This window comes from Octopus sinensis, linkage group LG14, assembly GCF_006345805.1.
Source record: "Octopus sinensis linkage group LG14, ASM634580v1, whole genome shotgun sequence".
In the NCBI taxonomy this organism is placed as follows: domain Eukaryota; kingdom Metazoa; phylum Mollusca; class Cephalopoda; order Octopoda; family Octopodidae; genus Octopus; species Octopus sinensis.
The window spans coordinates 10,570,675-10,585,674 of record NC_043010.1 but is presented as its reverse complement, the minus strand read 5'-3'; the positions used below and the strand labels follow the sequence as shown (position 1 = coordinate 10,585,674).

Sequence of the window (15,000 nt, the reverse complement as noted above, 5' to 3'; positions counted from 1 at the left end):
CTGGAGCAGACAGCATGTTATGTCGTACAGCAGGGCAACTTGTTTCATGTTTGCCTTATCCCCTCCTGTTGAAACCTATCACACTATCTCTCTGCTCTCTCTCTCTCATCTCATAGTGCTGACGAGTTGGTCATTTCAAATTTTGCTGAGTTATTACGGAAGAACTTGGTGATTTATTGTATTCTATGATCTGTCATAACGTTTCTATTTAGATTATAATTTGGGCGTTCTTTCGATATAGCTCGACAACATCAAGACACTTCACTAAAGGTATTTCCGTGGGTTGTGGGGTATAGATATAACGAAATTATGCCAGCAGTGTCTAGTTTTAAAGTTGAAGAAAAAAAAGCCTTGCATATTTGTTCTTACCTGTTTCATATGTATATGTATATGCCCAGCCCTCTCTCTCTCTCCTCTCATTCTCTCTCTCATCTCTTTTGGCATATACCATCTGTCTGTCTGTTTGTCTGTCTGTCTGTCTCTCTCTCTCTCTCTTCTCTCTTGATTCCTGGAGCAGACAAGCATGTTACGTCGTAGACCAGGGCAACTTGTTTCATGTTTGCCTTATCCATCCTGTTGACACCTATCACCTTATCTCCCTTGTTCTCTCTCATCTCTTTCAGCTTACGCCCCAGCCCTCTCTCTCCCCCTCTCTCCCCCTCTCTTTGCTCTCTCATCTCTTTTGGCATATACCCTCTGTCTGTCTATCTCCCTTGATTCCTGGAGCAGACAGCATGTTATGTCCCAGAGCAAGGCAACTCATTTCATGTTTGCAATATTCCCTCCTGTATTACTCAAACGTTGACACCTATCATGCTCTCTCTTGCACTCTTCCATCACTTTCAGCATATATATATGTTTGTCTGTCTCTCTTCCTCTCCACACACACACACATGCTCTCTCTCTCTCTCTCTCTTGCTCTCCCTCTCACTCATTAAATTCCTGGACTAGATAGCTTGTTATGTCCAAGAGCAAGGCAACTCATTTCATGGTATTCCAGTCTAATCAGCTGTAAATGAGTACCAGCATTTGTAAGCACATCTCTCTCTCTCTCTCTCTCTCTCTCTCTCACTGCCTCTCTCCCCCTCTCTCCCCTCTCTTTTTCTGCATTTATCACATCTCAAAGTTTTACTGGAAGGCCCAGGAGTGCATCTATGCCTGCTCGTGACTACATAGACATCTAAAACAAATAATGAAAGCATGGTGCATACCTATTTCTTTACTACCCACAAGGGGCTAAACACAGAGGGGACAAACAAGGACAGACAAACGGATTAAGTCGATTATATCGACCCCAGTGCGTAACTGGTACTTAATTTATCGACCCCGAAAGGATGAAAGGCAAAGTTGACCTCAGCGGAATTTGAACTCAGAACATAACGGCAGACGAAATACCTATTTCTTTATTACCCACAAGGGGCTAAACACAGAGGGGACAAACAAGGACAGACATAGGTATTAAGTCGATTACATCGACCCCAGTGCGTAACTGATACTTAATTTATCGACCCCGAAAGGATGAAAGGCAAAGTTGACCTCAGCGGAATTTGAACTCAGAACGTAACGGCAGACGAAATACCTATTTCTTTACTACCCACAACGGGCTAAACACAGAGGGGACAAACAAGGACAGACAAACGTATTAAGTCGATTATATCGACCCCAGTGTGTAACTGATACTTAATTTATCGACCCCGAAAGGATGAAAGGCAAAGTCGACCTCAGCGGAATTTGAATTCAGAACATAACGGCAGACGAAATACTGCTAAGCATTTCGCCCGGTGTGCTAACAATTCTGCCAGCTTGCCGCCTTAGCATGGTGCATACCACCAGGTCATACTCACTTGTGAGTGATAGTTATAGATATGAAGAAGATATAGGAATTTTAAAATATGAACACACTCTTAACAATTTCCTCACTGTGAAAATGATATAAATTTTTAGAATATTGTGGAATATTTCAGAAACGTTTTTTTTCTGCAACTGAAATTATTATTCTTAATTCAATTGGTCGAGCATAATAAGTATGTTTTATTCAATACACAATGCAAAAACATCTTGTAAGACAAGCAAAAGAAATGAAAAATTATATTTGTGTAAAATTAGATAGCAAAGGGCAGGCTGGTATATTGCATGGAATTATATGATAGACAATATAATAAGAATGAAATAAATATTAAAAAAAAAAAGAGAGGAAAAAAAGAAACATTAAAAGCATTAAAAATGAAAAATAGCGTAAGTGATTAAAGAAAAAAATAGATTTTTATATAATAGTTATTTGAATTTGGAAATTGCTGTATAGAAGAATGGATCAGTGAGCAAGTAGGAATAATGGTAAAATTATGATGAATGTAATGCGGCGTGATGCCAAAAGTAAACAATGAATCTGGAGTGAAATTAAATTCCAGTGAAAAATATAGAAGTATAAACGGTTCTTGAAGTTCAACATTTGAGATGACTTCATCACATTCATTGCTTTTGGGAATCATGAATTAAAAAATTTAGTGTGTGCCCAGAATGGGAGGGGAAAAAAAGCAAAAGCAAAAGCAAAAACAAAAGAAACCTATGTAAGTATGTGTATGTGTGTGAGCATACATACATGTATATATATAAGTACATATAAATATATATATATGTGTGTGTGTATATGTATATATATATTATATATATATATATATGCATGTATATATATACACATATATATATTATATATATATATATGTATATTATATATCTATATATATTATATATATATATATATATGCATGTATATATATACATACACATTATATATATGTATATATGTATAGATACGTGCATATATATGTGCATACACATGCATTTATATGTATATGTGTATATGTAAATGTATGTGTATATACATACATATACACTGCATATATATATATACTTACATATACACTGCATATATATATATACATACATATCTATCTATCTATTTATCTATCTATGTATGTGTGTGTGTGTGTGTGTGTATGTAGATAGTTTCCAGTTGGTTTCAACAAGGATTCAGTTGTTCAATCAACTGAATTACCTGCTCATTGAATCAGTGTGCGGGGGATTGAACATTCCACACAAACACATGTGCTTTTGTGTGTATATATGTGTGTGTGTGTGTGTGCGTGTGTGTGTGTGAGTGGAGAGGGAGAGAGACAGACAAACATATATATACAGGCGGTGAGCTGGTAGAAACGTTAGCACGCCGGGTGAAATTCGTAGCAATATTTCGTCTGTCGTTACATTCTGAGTTCAAATTCTGCCGAGGCCGACTTAGCCTTTCATCCTTTCGGGGTCGATAAATAAAAGTACCAATTACGCACTGGGGTTGATATAATCGACTTAATCCCTTTGTCTGTCATTGTTTGTCCTCTCTGTGTTTAGTCCTTTGTGGGTAGTAAAGAAATAGGTATTTTGTCTGCCGCTGCGTTCTGAGTTCAAATTCCGCCGAGGTCGACTTTGCCTTTCATCCTTTTGGGGTCGATAAATAAAAGTACCAGTTTCGCACTGGTGTCGATGTAATCGACTTAATCCCTTTGTCTGTCCTTGTTTGTCCCCTCTATGTTTAGCCCCTTGTGGGTAGTAAAGAAATATATATATATATATATTTGTGTAGGAATATATTAGTATGAAGTGTGCTTTATTTTGTCAGATGATAGCTGACTCATTTGAGACGTCTGCACATCATAAGCCTATTGTAGCACATTGCTTGTATCTTGTATGCATGTGTGACAGAGAATCCACCCTTTTGGTATCTATAGTTAAACATGCAGTAACAAAGAAAGACCAAAGTGACCAAAGACTATTTTTTGCCTCTAACTAAGGGTTTTATTGCTTGTGAAAGGATGACCCCCCCCTCAGCTGTCTACCTCCCTTCAACATTGCATAGTGACATCTATCACTCTTACTCTTTTACTATTTTACTTGTTTCAGTCATCTGACTGCAGCCATGCTGGAGCACCACCTTTAATCAAGCAACTCGACCCCGGGACTTATTCTTTTTGTAAGCCCAGTATTTATTCTATCGGTCTCTTTTGCCGAACCGCTAAGTGACGGGGACATAAACACACCAACATCGGTTGTCAAGCCAAGCTAGGGGGACAAACACAGACACTCAAACACACACACGCATATACATATACATATATACGACGGGCTTCTTTTCAGTTTCCGTCTACCAAATCCACTCACAAGGTTTTGGTTGGCCCGAGGCTATAGCAGAAGACACTTGCCCAAGATGCCACGCAGTGGGACTGAACCCAGAACCATGTGGTTGGTAAACAAGCTACTTACCACACAGCCACTCCTGCTCTTACTGAGTTACCAGCACCAACCTACATTCATTTCTCTTGTTTCCATTATTCCCTTCTGTATTACTCAATGCTGACATCTATCACACTGTCTCTTACTCTTTCTCTCTCTCTTTTTTTCTTTCTCTCTATTCTCTTTTGGTATACACCCTATCTCCCTCTCTCTCTCTTCATCTTTTTTAGCATACACTCTCTATCGCTCTCTATCTCACTCTCTCCCTCTCTCATGGCACTATTACACTTCAAATATTTCCTCTTCTGTCACTTTGTTTCCTTTCTATCCCATCACTTAGACTGTTTCAAATCAAACTGTTACCAACAATTATAATTATCTGCTAGCTGCCCATCTCCCCCCCTCTCTCTCTAACTTGCTTCTGCTGGTTCTCATTAATTGCTCCCTCTTCTATGTGCCAAAAGCCAAGCCCACACTTTGCTGCTAATGAACAAACAAATGGAGATAATATAGGGTAAAGATGACCCTTTATTTAGTCTTAGCAGAGGCAAAAGGAATTCTCCAAATCTGACCTTGTGATAAAACACATTTTGGGGCTTCATTCTATGAAACATCTGGACAATGTTGAAGAGAAAGGAATCATGTGGTGGAACATGGCAATCATTCTGGTGCTGGTGCAATAATAATTCACAAACATACCTATTTCTTTACAACCCACAAGGGGCTAACCACAGAGAGGACAAACAAGGACAGACAAACGGATTAAATCGATTATATCGACCCCAGTGCGTAACTGGTACTTATTTAATCGACCCCGAAAGGATGACAGGCAAAGTCAACCTCGGCGGAATTTGAACTCAAAACCTAGTGGACAGACGAAATATCGCTAAACATTTCGCCCGGCGTGCTAACGTTTCTGCCAGTTCACAAACATACCTTCAGTATGGTGGTCATTGATAGAAAGGGCATCCAGCCACTGAGAAAAAATGCTAAACTGAAAGAGCATGTCTAGGTGGTCAGTGACCCCCATTAAAAACTGATTTATTCTGATAACAGCATGAAAAATTGGATGAGAAATGATGACGATATACGTGAAAGTCTGTAAAACTTTACAAAGGTTTATCATTTAAGTATATATGAGCATGTCTAGATATGTAGTTATATGCATGAGAACACATACATAAAGCAAAACATTCAAATCTGAATGCATACATAGATACATACATATATACACACATGCATACATACATACATACATGCATGCATGCATACATACATACATACATACATACATACATACATACATACATACATACATACATACATACATACATACATATATACATACATACATACATGTATGTATGAATATGTATATATGTATATATAAATACATAATGCACACACACAAACACACACACACAAACACTCACACACATATATGTAAATATAAATATATATACATATACGTATACATACACATATATATATATATACATATAAATATATATATATAATATATATATATATACATATATATATACATATACACACACACATATGTACATACATATATGTTATATACATACATGCATACATATATATACATACACACACACACACATATACATATTTATATGATATATAGTAGCTGTGTGGTAAGAAGCTTGTTTCCCTATCACATGTTTCCAGGTTCAGTCCTACTGTATGATGCCTTGGGAAGGTATCTTCTACTATAGCTTCAGGCCAACCAAAATCTTGTGAGTGGATTTGGTAGATGGAAACTGAAAGAAGCATGTCGCTTATACATATATATGTATACACCTATGCACGTGTCTTTGTCCCTCACCAGTACTTGAGAATTGGTGTTGGTTTGTTTATGTCCCCGTAATTTAGTGGTTCAGCAAAAGAGACTGAGAGAAGTACTAAGCTTAAATATATAGGTCCTACAGTCAATTTGTTTGACTAAAACCCTTCAAGGCAGTGCCCCAGCATGGCCACAGTCAAATGACTGAAACAAGTAAAAGATAAAAGATGTGTGCATGTGTGTGTGTGTGTACAGTCAAGTGGTGGGAGGACAACATACACAAACACACACACATACAACAAACTTCTTTCAGTTTCCATCTACCAAATTCCCCCCACAAGGTTTTAGATGAGCAGAGAGCATGATGTAGGATTGAACCTAGAACCATGTGGTTGGGAAGGAAGCTTCATACCACACACTCACAACTAGTCAAGTAGACAATGACTACATAATGGTATCATTTAACTAAGGAGAAATATGAGCTCTACTTAATTCTCAAGATTAACAATATGCAATTAAACAGCAATTGTGACCATAAAATTGTTCCAGTGATAATTAATGCAGAAGAAATTTGAATATGCAAATTTTATTCAAACTGATTTGACAGAACAATAAATAAAGACAAATAGTTTAAAAGTGAAGTAATATGCATTTAGAAGTATATTTACTTGCTACTGAACATCGTTTGTGGCTATTTTTAAAGAAATGAAATTGCTTTGTTTCATTTAAGTAGGAATATTCTGTGTGTGCGTGCACGTGTATGTTTGTGTGTCTGTGTTTGTCCCCCTAGCATTGCTTGACAACCGATGCTGGTGTGTTTATGTCCCCGTCACTTAGCGGTTCGGCAAAAGAGACCGATAGGAAAAGTACTAGACCTACGAAGAATAAGTCCTGGGGTCGATTTGCTCAACTAATAAGGCGGTGTTCCAGCATGGCCGCAGTCATAAAATGACCGAAACAAGTAAAAGAGTAAAAGAGTAAAGAGTATATATATATACACCCACACATACACACACACACACACATCCACATTCACACACATATCTGAAAACATAATATATGTATATATATGTGTGTGTGTGTGTGTGCATTTTATTGCTTGCATCAGAGTGAAATCCAGAAAAGTTACTCAGGAATTATGTGAAGGTGTTAAAGAAACCTGATTAAACAAATTAAGTTTTCCTCCCTAAAACAGAATCGGTCTCTTTGTCAGACCTCTACTTGATTTCTCTTCCGCCAAATTGGACTTGCAAAATTCATGTTAACTCAATGTTGATAAATGGCACTTGTCCAAGTTGTGGTACATTGTGGTAAATATACATAAGTGTGTATATGTATGTGTATGTGTGCATGTAGACATGTGTATAAATGTGTGTGTGTGTTTGTGTGTGTGTGTGTATATATATATATATACATAGTTTCTTTTTACTCTGTTTTACTCTTTTACTTGTTTCAGTCATTTGACTGTGGCCATGCTGGAGCACCACCTTTAGTCGAGCAAATATACATACATACATACACACACATATAGATATGTATATATATATATATATATATATACAACACACACACACACACACACACATATATATATATATATCTGTATATATGTATATATATATATATATATATCTGTACATATCAATATATATACATATATATATACACACACATACATATATATATACAACACACACACACACACACACACACACATATATATATATATATATATATAAATAACTTGGAAAACAAATTTCCAAATCAATCAGGTGTAACCCTACAGCATTATATGCATCTACATATCGTACTTTGGGGTCTTATTTATCGTATATTTATATATTTATCTATAAATATTCAAAGTATCTAATAAAAGCCAGTATTCAATTTTTGGGGATTAATTGATATATGGGTATTCTATTTCAGATAATACAAAAATAACCTTTTGAGTATATCTCACTGTAAACTCATGGTATCAGTTTGCACATCATGAAATAACACTTAAAGGATATAACCTAAATTACCAGCTATATAATGTACTTCATTAATTATATCATAATTTAGTTAATACTTATATTTAATAAATGCGAAGGAACTACACGTGTTTCAGTATTGGAAGATTACAATATATATATACATATACACAACTGTATACCTATATATATACATATATAAATACATATATGAAATCATCAGCTTTACAATTATTCCAACATCTCTTCAAGTTCTATTTCAAAATATCATATATCTAATTTTACATCCCTTTAAAAATAAGCAATACAATTAAGCATTAAAAATTAAAAATTATATATTACATATATTTATAAATATATATATATATATAGAGAGAGAGAGAGAGAGAGAGATTCAGATGAATATGGTTCTTAAGTTGAGGCACCGGAATTTAGTACGGTGTTATCCATACAATTTTAAAGAAAGGTGATTAAAATCAAAATAAGTAAGAAGTATATCCAGAGGTAATGCAGTACGATCGTTTCATGCAACTCTATTTAATTGAACAATGCAATCATTACATCAATTTAAAATGTTGAGCAATCTTCAGTTGCACAAAGACATAGAATTTAATTAAATTAGAACAGATAGGCACATTAGTATAATTATAGCTAAAGTCACCAAGAAGTTAAATAGATTTTAGGTAAAATTATACTAATGTGTCCCTCTGATCTAATCTAATTACATTCTATGTCTTTGCGCAGCTAAAAATTGCTCTACATTTTAAATTGATGTAATGATTGCATTATTCAATTAAATGGGGTTGCAGGAAACGATCGTACTGCATTACCTCTGGATATCATTGATGAAGGCTGGAGAGTATATCAGCCAAAACGTTGTGTTAACAACAAACAAGATGAGGACAAATATCCGTCAAATGTAAATAATGTAAATAATGTGCATAATTCCTCATCTCTTAAATATAGAACTAAACTACTGAACTATATATATATATACATACATATATATGTGTCAACATGTGTGTGTGTATATATATATATATATATAAAGTTAATCCAAACAAGAAAGCACAAAAAAACACAACAACGCGAGGACGTGGAACAAATATAGTATTATTGGACGCTCAGGAAAGAAGGAAAGGAGGGTTTAACGTTTCGAGCGGAGCTCTTCGTCGGAAACATAGGAGAAGGAAAGATCCCGAGAAGGGAAGAGAGAAATACAAAAAAACACAACAACGAGAGGACGTGGAACAAATATAGTATTATTGGATGCTCAGGAAAGAAGGAAAGGAGGAGGGTTTAACGTTTCGAGCGGAGCTCTTCGTCGGAAACATAGGAGAAGGAAAGATCCCGAGAAGGGAAGAGAGAGGAAAAAAATCGCCAATGGTACACACGAGGTCACATTTTGAAATATATATATATATATGTATGCATGTATGTATGTATATATATATATATGTCCACACACATATTTGTATATACATGTGTGTGTGTATGTGTGTGTGAGAAAGTTACAAAATGGAAATGAAATCACAAACTGTATATCAATCCGACGAAGGACAGCCTTGAGGTTTTGTCAAACAAATAAAATTTTTGTCCGAAACATGATGTCCGTATTTATCTGCATATTTATAAAAAAAAATTCTTAAAAAAAATTTTACAAAGAATTTTGGAAATAAAATGGAAGAAGAGAACAAAACATTTGCGCAAAAGTATAAACACGGAAGTAGTTCACCTTTGCTAATGTACCTGGAAAACATAAAGGCAGCTCATGCCTGTCACTCGGGGTCATTTCTCTCCATAATGCAAAAACTGTATGTAACATTGGTGTGTCTATGATACAAATTGTCATTTGTGGTGTCAGATTCAACAAAGGAAAACATGACAACCTATATGTTGCAGTGGAGTCGTGTGGAATTCAGGAATTCCATTGATGGCTGACGGCATAATGTTCTCAGGATATTCTACCTTGACCGCATATAGCCTGAAAGATATTGCCTTACATCATAATTCTAGTGAAAACTTCTGAAACTTATATGGCTCACTTATGCTGGTGTTGTACTGACTGATATGAAATTACTGGACTATCTTGACTTAAACAGTTTTACAAAGATGAGTAAATTTGCTGCAGAAACTTTGTAAGAGATTTTTCACTTATTGTCATGGTCTAGTGGCAAGACTTCCGCCCGTCCCCCCTCAACAAAAAACAACCTTAAAAAAAAAAAATTTTTTTTCGACACAAACTAACCTTTTCAGCTACGGGGAATAGAAATCTGCAAAAAATTTGGCAAAAATCGACATTTCTAAATTAACACCTACCCACCCCCATTTCCTTCATTTTTAACGTTTTTCACAATTTTTCTTTTCAAAATATGCGGAAAAATACAGAGATTATGATTCTGAAAAAAATTTCCAAAATTCTTTGTAAAATTTTTTTTAAGAATATTTTTTTATAAATATGCAGATAAATATGGACATCATGTTTCGGACAAAAATTTCAAAACATTTCTGTACTTATGGTTAAGGTTTTAGGATTAGGGTTAGGGTTTTAGGGTTTTAGGGCAAGAGTTAGGGTTAGGGTTTTAGGGTTAGTGTTGGGAAAAAGTCAAAATTGAAGATGTTGGAGGGAAAGGGGGGAACAAATTTCACAATGCCAATTTTGGCGATTTTCCGGCACCTCCATATCTGAAAACAGGGATTTTTGGCAAAACAAAAATTACGAACTAAACATATTTGGGAGAAAATGGTGGGGGGATGGGCAGAAGTCTTTCCGGTCTAGCTTGGTAAATTGGTTTCAGATTTTGGCTCAAGACCAGCAATTTCAGGGGAGAGGATAAGTCAATTCTATTGACCACAGTGCACTACTGATATGTATTTTATCAAATCCATAAATGGGATAGGTAAAATCTGCTACAGTAGCATTTGAACACAGAACATAAAGGTAGAAGAAATGTCACTAAGTATTTTGTTTAATCTGATTTCAAATCTGCTCACTTACCCCCTTATCTAGCTAGGGAGATTAACAACTGATATTTCTGACTTTCAGATAGAACAACTTATGATGGCCTTGACATAAGATAACTTATATATTTCTTTACTACCCACAAGGGGCTAAACACAGAGGGGACCAACAAGGACAGACAAACGATTACATCGACCCGGTGCGTAACTGGTACTTAATTTATCGACCCCCGAAAGGATGAAAGGCAAAGTCGACCTCGGCGGAATTTGAACCCAGAACGTAACGGCAGACGAAATACGGCTACGCATTTCGCCTGGCATGCTAACGTTTCTGCCAGCTCACAGCCTTAGACAACTTATAGATAGACAACTTATAGATAACTTATAGACAACTTATAGATAACTATAAGACAACTTATAGATAGACAAAACAAGAGATACCAACACTTTTGACCGTGTTTTGACAGACATAATGTTGTGGCATATGACACAACCTTAACACATCAGGACACCTTTGATAATAATTCCATGCTAGTAAAATTGAAAGATAGGATATACTGCATAGACCATATAAAATAAAGGTTAGATGCTGTTGAAGCAAAAAAAAAACCAAACAAAAAATCCGGGTTCAGTCTGACTACGTGGCATCTTGGGCAAGTGTCATCTGCTATAGCCCCAGGCCAACCAATGCCTTGTGAGTGGATTTGGTAGACGGAAACTGAAAGAAGCCTGTCGTATATATGTATATATATATATATATGTGTATGTGTGTATGTTTGTGTGTGTGTTTGTCCCCCTAGCATTACTTGACAACCGATGCTGGTGTGTTTACGTCCCCGTCACTTAGCGGTTCGGCCAAAGGGACCGATAGAATAAGTACTGGGCTTACAAAGAATAAGTCCCGGGGTCGATTTGCTCGACTAAAGGCAGTGCTCCAGCATGGCCGCAGTCAAATGACTGAAGCAAGTAAAAGAGTAAAAGAGTAAAAGAGTTTATTTCCCTAGTCAGTAAACTTTTATGATAAAAAAAAGATATCTAGGTGTGCATTCAAGTGACAGCAAATGTAAGTAAAGATAAAGCCATGGACATTTTTATCTCAAGAAGAATCATCATAAAAAAAAAGACAGATGATGAAGCTTATTTCTTCACAAATTATAATATATACTTTCTGTTTACTTATAGTATCTGTCCTTGACAGCCAGAGGCTGGACTGGGTAACCTACATTGCATCACAATATTCATATTCCAGCCATTTTCAGCTTGTAAAATTTGTGTTCATATGACTCACATTAACCTATAAGAATCAGCCTAGCTAGAGTTCCATAGAAAGGCTATCATCTACCCTTATTCACTAAATATTGCCCGATTCATAGCACACACACGCACACACACACACACATGTATTTTACAAGTGTGAAACTTCAAGCAATAATAGAATGTAAAACCAACGGTTACTCGGTAATATATTTAGTGCTCATTTCTTTCATTTCTGCAAATGAATACCTTTCTCAGTCTCTCTCTCTCTCGCTCTCTCTCTCGCTCTCTCTCTCTCTCTCTCTCTCTCTCCCTCTCTCTTTATCTCCTATTCTCTGCATGTATGTGTGTGTATATGTGTGTGTGTGTGTGTGTACATATATACATGTATACATACATGCAAGCATGCATTCATACATGCATACATATAGTTATATGTAGATGATGGATATATATATATATATATATATATATATGTAGTATGTGCTTATACATATATGTATACATATATACATGCATACATATAGTTATATGTAGATGATGGATATATATATATGTAGTATGTGCTTATACATATATGTATACATATATACATACACACTCATGCATATGTAATATATTTACATATATATGCACACACACTCACACCTATGTAATATATATATATGCATATGTATATACGTGCATACTCACACATATGTAATATATACACACAAATACATCTACTCACAAATTCACAAACATGCACACACACACACACAGACACCTAGAGAGAGAGAGAAAGAGGAGAAGAATAAGAGAAAAAGAAAGAGAGAGAGAGAGCATTATGGAAGAAAGAAATGTTATTGAACTGTTATTAAATGATTGACTGAATATCTCCCCTGACTTCGTATTGAGAGCTTACAATTTGTCATTTTACTTAACTCAGTCTGCAATGCTGGTCACCATTAAAATATCGTCTTTTCTTATTAAATTATACTTAGTCCGAATTCCACTATTCACCATAAATCAATGATAATTTGGTTATCATTCATTGAAATTCAGCAACGCTTAAGGAAAGATCAGTTGTAAACAAATTTAATGTTTGCCAGTTTTTTTTCTTTTTCTTGCTTTTCATTCCTAGCGAATGACGATAAAACATCAGCAACTATTCCAGAACATGTATTTGTATCACTGACAATATCTAGTTCTTAAATTATAGATCTTAAACTTATTACGAACGGCACTGCCTCTTGTAATGTATTAGGTTGCTGGGGCACCACCAAAGACTTCTTCTTCACATAGTTTGTTACTGGAACAAAACAACTTGGCAGAACTCATTACTCAAGAGTTCTGGTTACTGTTTGCTTGTTTGTTTAACCCTAGGTCAATTTTGATCAAGCAGATTTATGATCAAAACACCATTCCAGCTATGAGCATCTTGTTTTTTTTGTTTTTTTTTAATTGTTTCCCAACCACATGGTTCCAGGTTCAGTCCCACTGCATGGTACCTTGGGCAAGTGTCTTCTACTATAGCCTTGGGCCAACGGAAACTGAAAGAAGCTTGTCGTATATATGTGTGTATATATATATATATGTGTGTGTGTGCGTGTGTATGTTTGTGTGTCTGTTTGTCCCCCCCCCTACATCACTTGACAACTGATGCTGGTGTGTTTGCGTCCTCATAACTTAGCGGTTTGGCAACAGAGACTGATAGAATAAGTACTAGGCTTACAAAGAATAAGTCCTGGGTCGATTTGCTCGACTAAAGGCGGTGCTCCAGCATGGCCACAGTCAAATGACTGAAACAAGTAAAAGAGTAAAAGATATATATATATATATACATATATATGATGGGATTCTTTCATTTTCTGCTTACCAAATCCACTCACAGTGATTCGGTCAGCCCAAGGCTATAGTAGAAGACACATTTCCCAAGGTTCCACACAATGGGACTGAACCCGGAACCATATGGTTGGGAAGCAAGCTGCTTACCACACAGCCACACCTGCACCTTTAGACAAATTTTCTATGCAGGTTGTTCAGCAAGAATTTTCACAACCATCTTTCTTGGACTCTAGAGACTACATCAGTTATCGTCCATTCTATAAGAGTAACAAAGTAATATGCTAAATCATGAATTTAAAAAATTCTACTGAGCACCAAAAGACTAATGAATTGGTTGCTTATTATGATTTACACTTGGTCTTTTACAACTGAGTTTGAGTCGTGTCTAATTGTAAAGATTTCGTGCTGGTGGGAGGAGAGTTGTTAATGTCTAATGAAATTCTGGCTAGGGAAATTTAATTAATAAATGATATCTAAGCTACATGATGGTACAAAGTTAAATTTACGCACGAGCAAGATAGATAAAATTTAACTCATCAAAATAAAACTCATTACAAGTTTTAATTCTGAAAACATAAAACCTAAAAGAAGATTTTTATCTAATTAATAAGACATTTTCTAGAGTTCTTATTTAAATTTTCTTTCTCACTGCATGAGATTTATCTCATTCTCCTCCCTCTCTTCTGTCTCTCTCCCTTTCTCTTCCTCTCTCTCTATTTGACTTTCTCTCTCTCTTTCTCTTTCTCCCTCTCTGCCCTCTCTCCTGCTGCGTTTTTCATGAGCCTTGTTTGTCGTGACAAGTTCCCTTCAGGCTTAATCAAATTCAGAAAATAGTATTTATCAATTTCCCCCAGAATAGAGAACTGTCATTAATGGAAAAAATAAAAAAACAAAAAC

The 15,000-nt window shown here is 35.6% G+C and overlaps 1 protein-coding gene across 3 annotated transcripts in view; it reads left to right on the top strand.

Annotated features, from left to right (window-relative positions):
- The window catches only part of LOC115219237 (protocadherin beta-2-like), a 141,895-nt gene that overhangs the window by 56,808 nt on the left and 70,087 nt on the right, over positions 1 to 15,000 (top strand). The gene's annotated exons all lie outside the window — the stretch shown is intronic.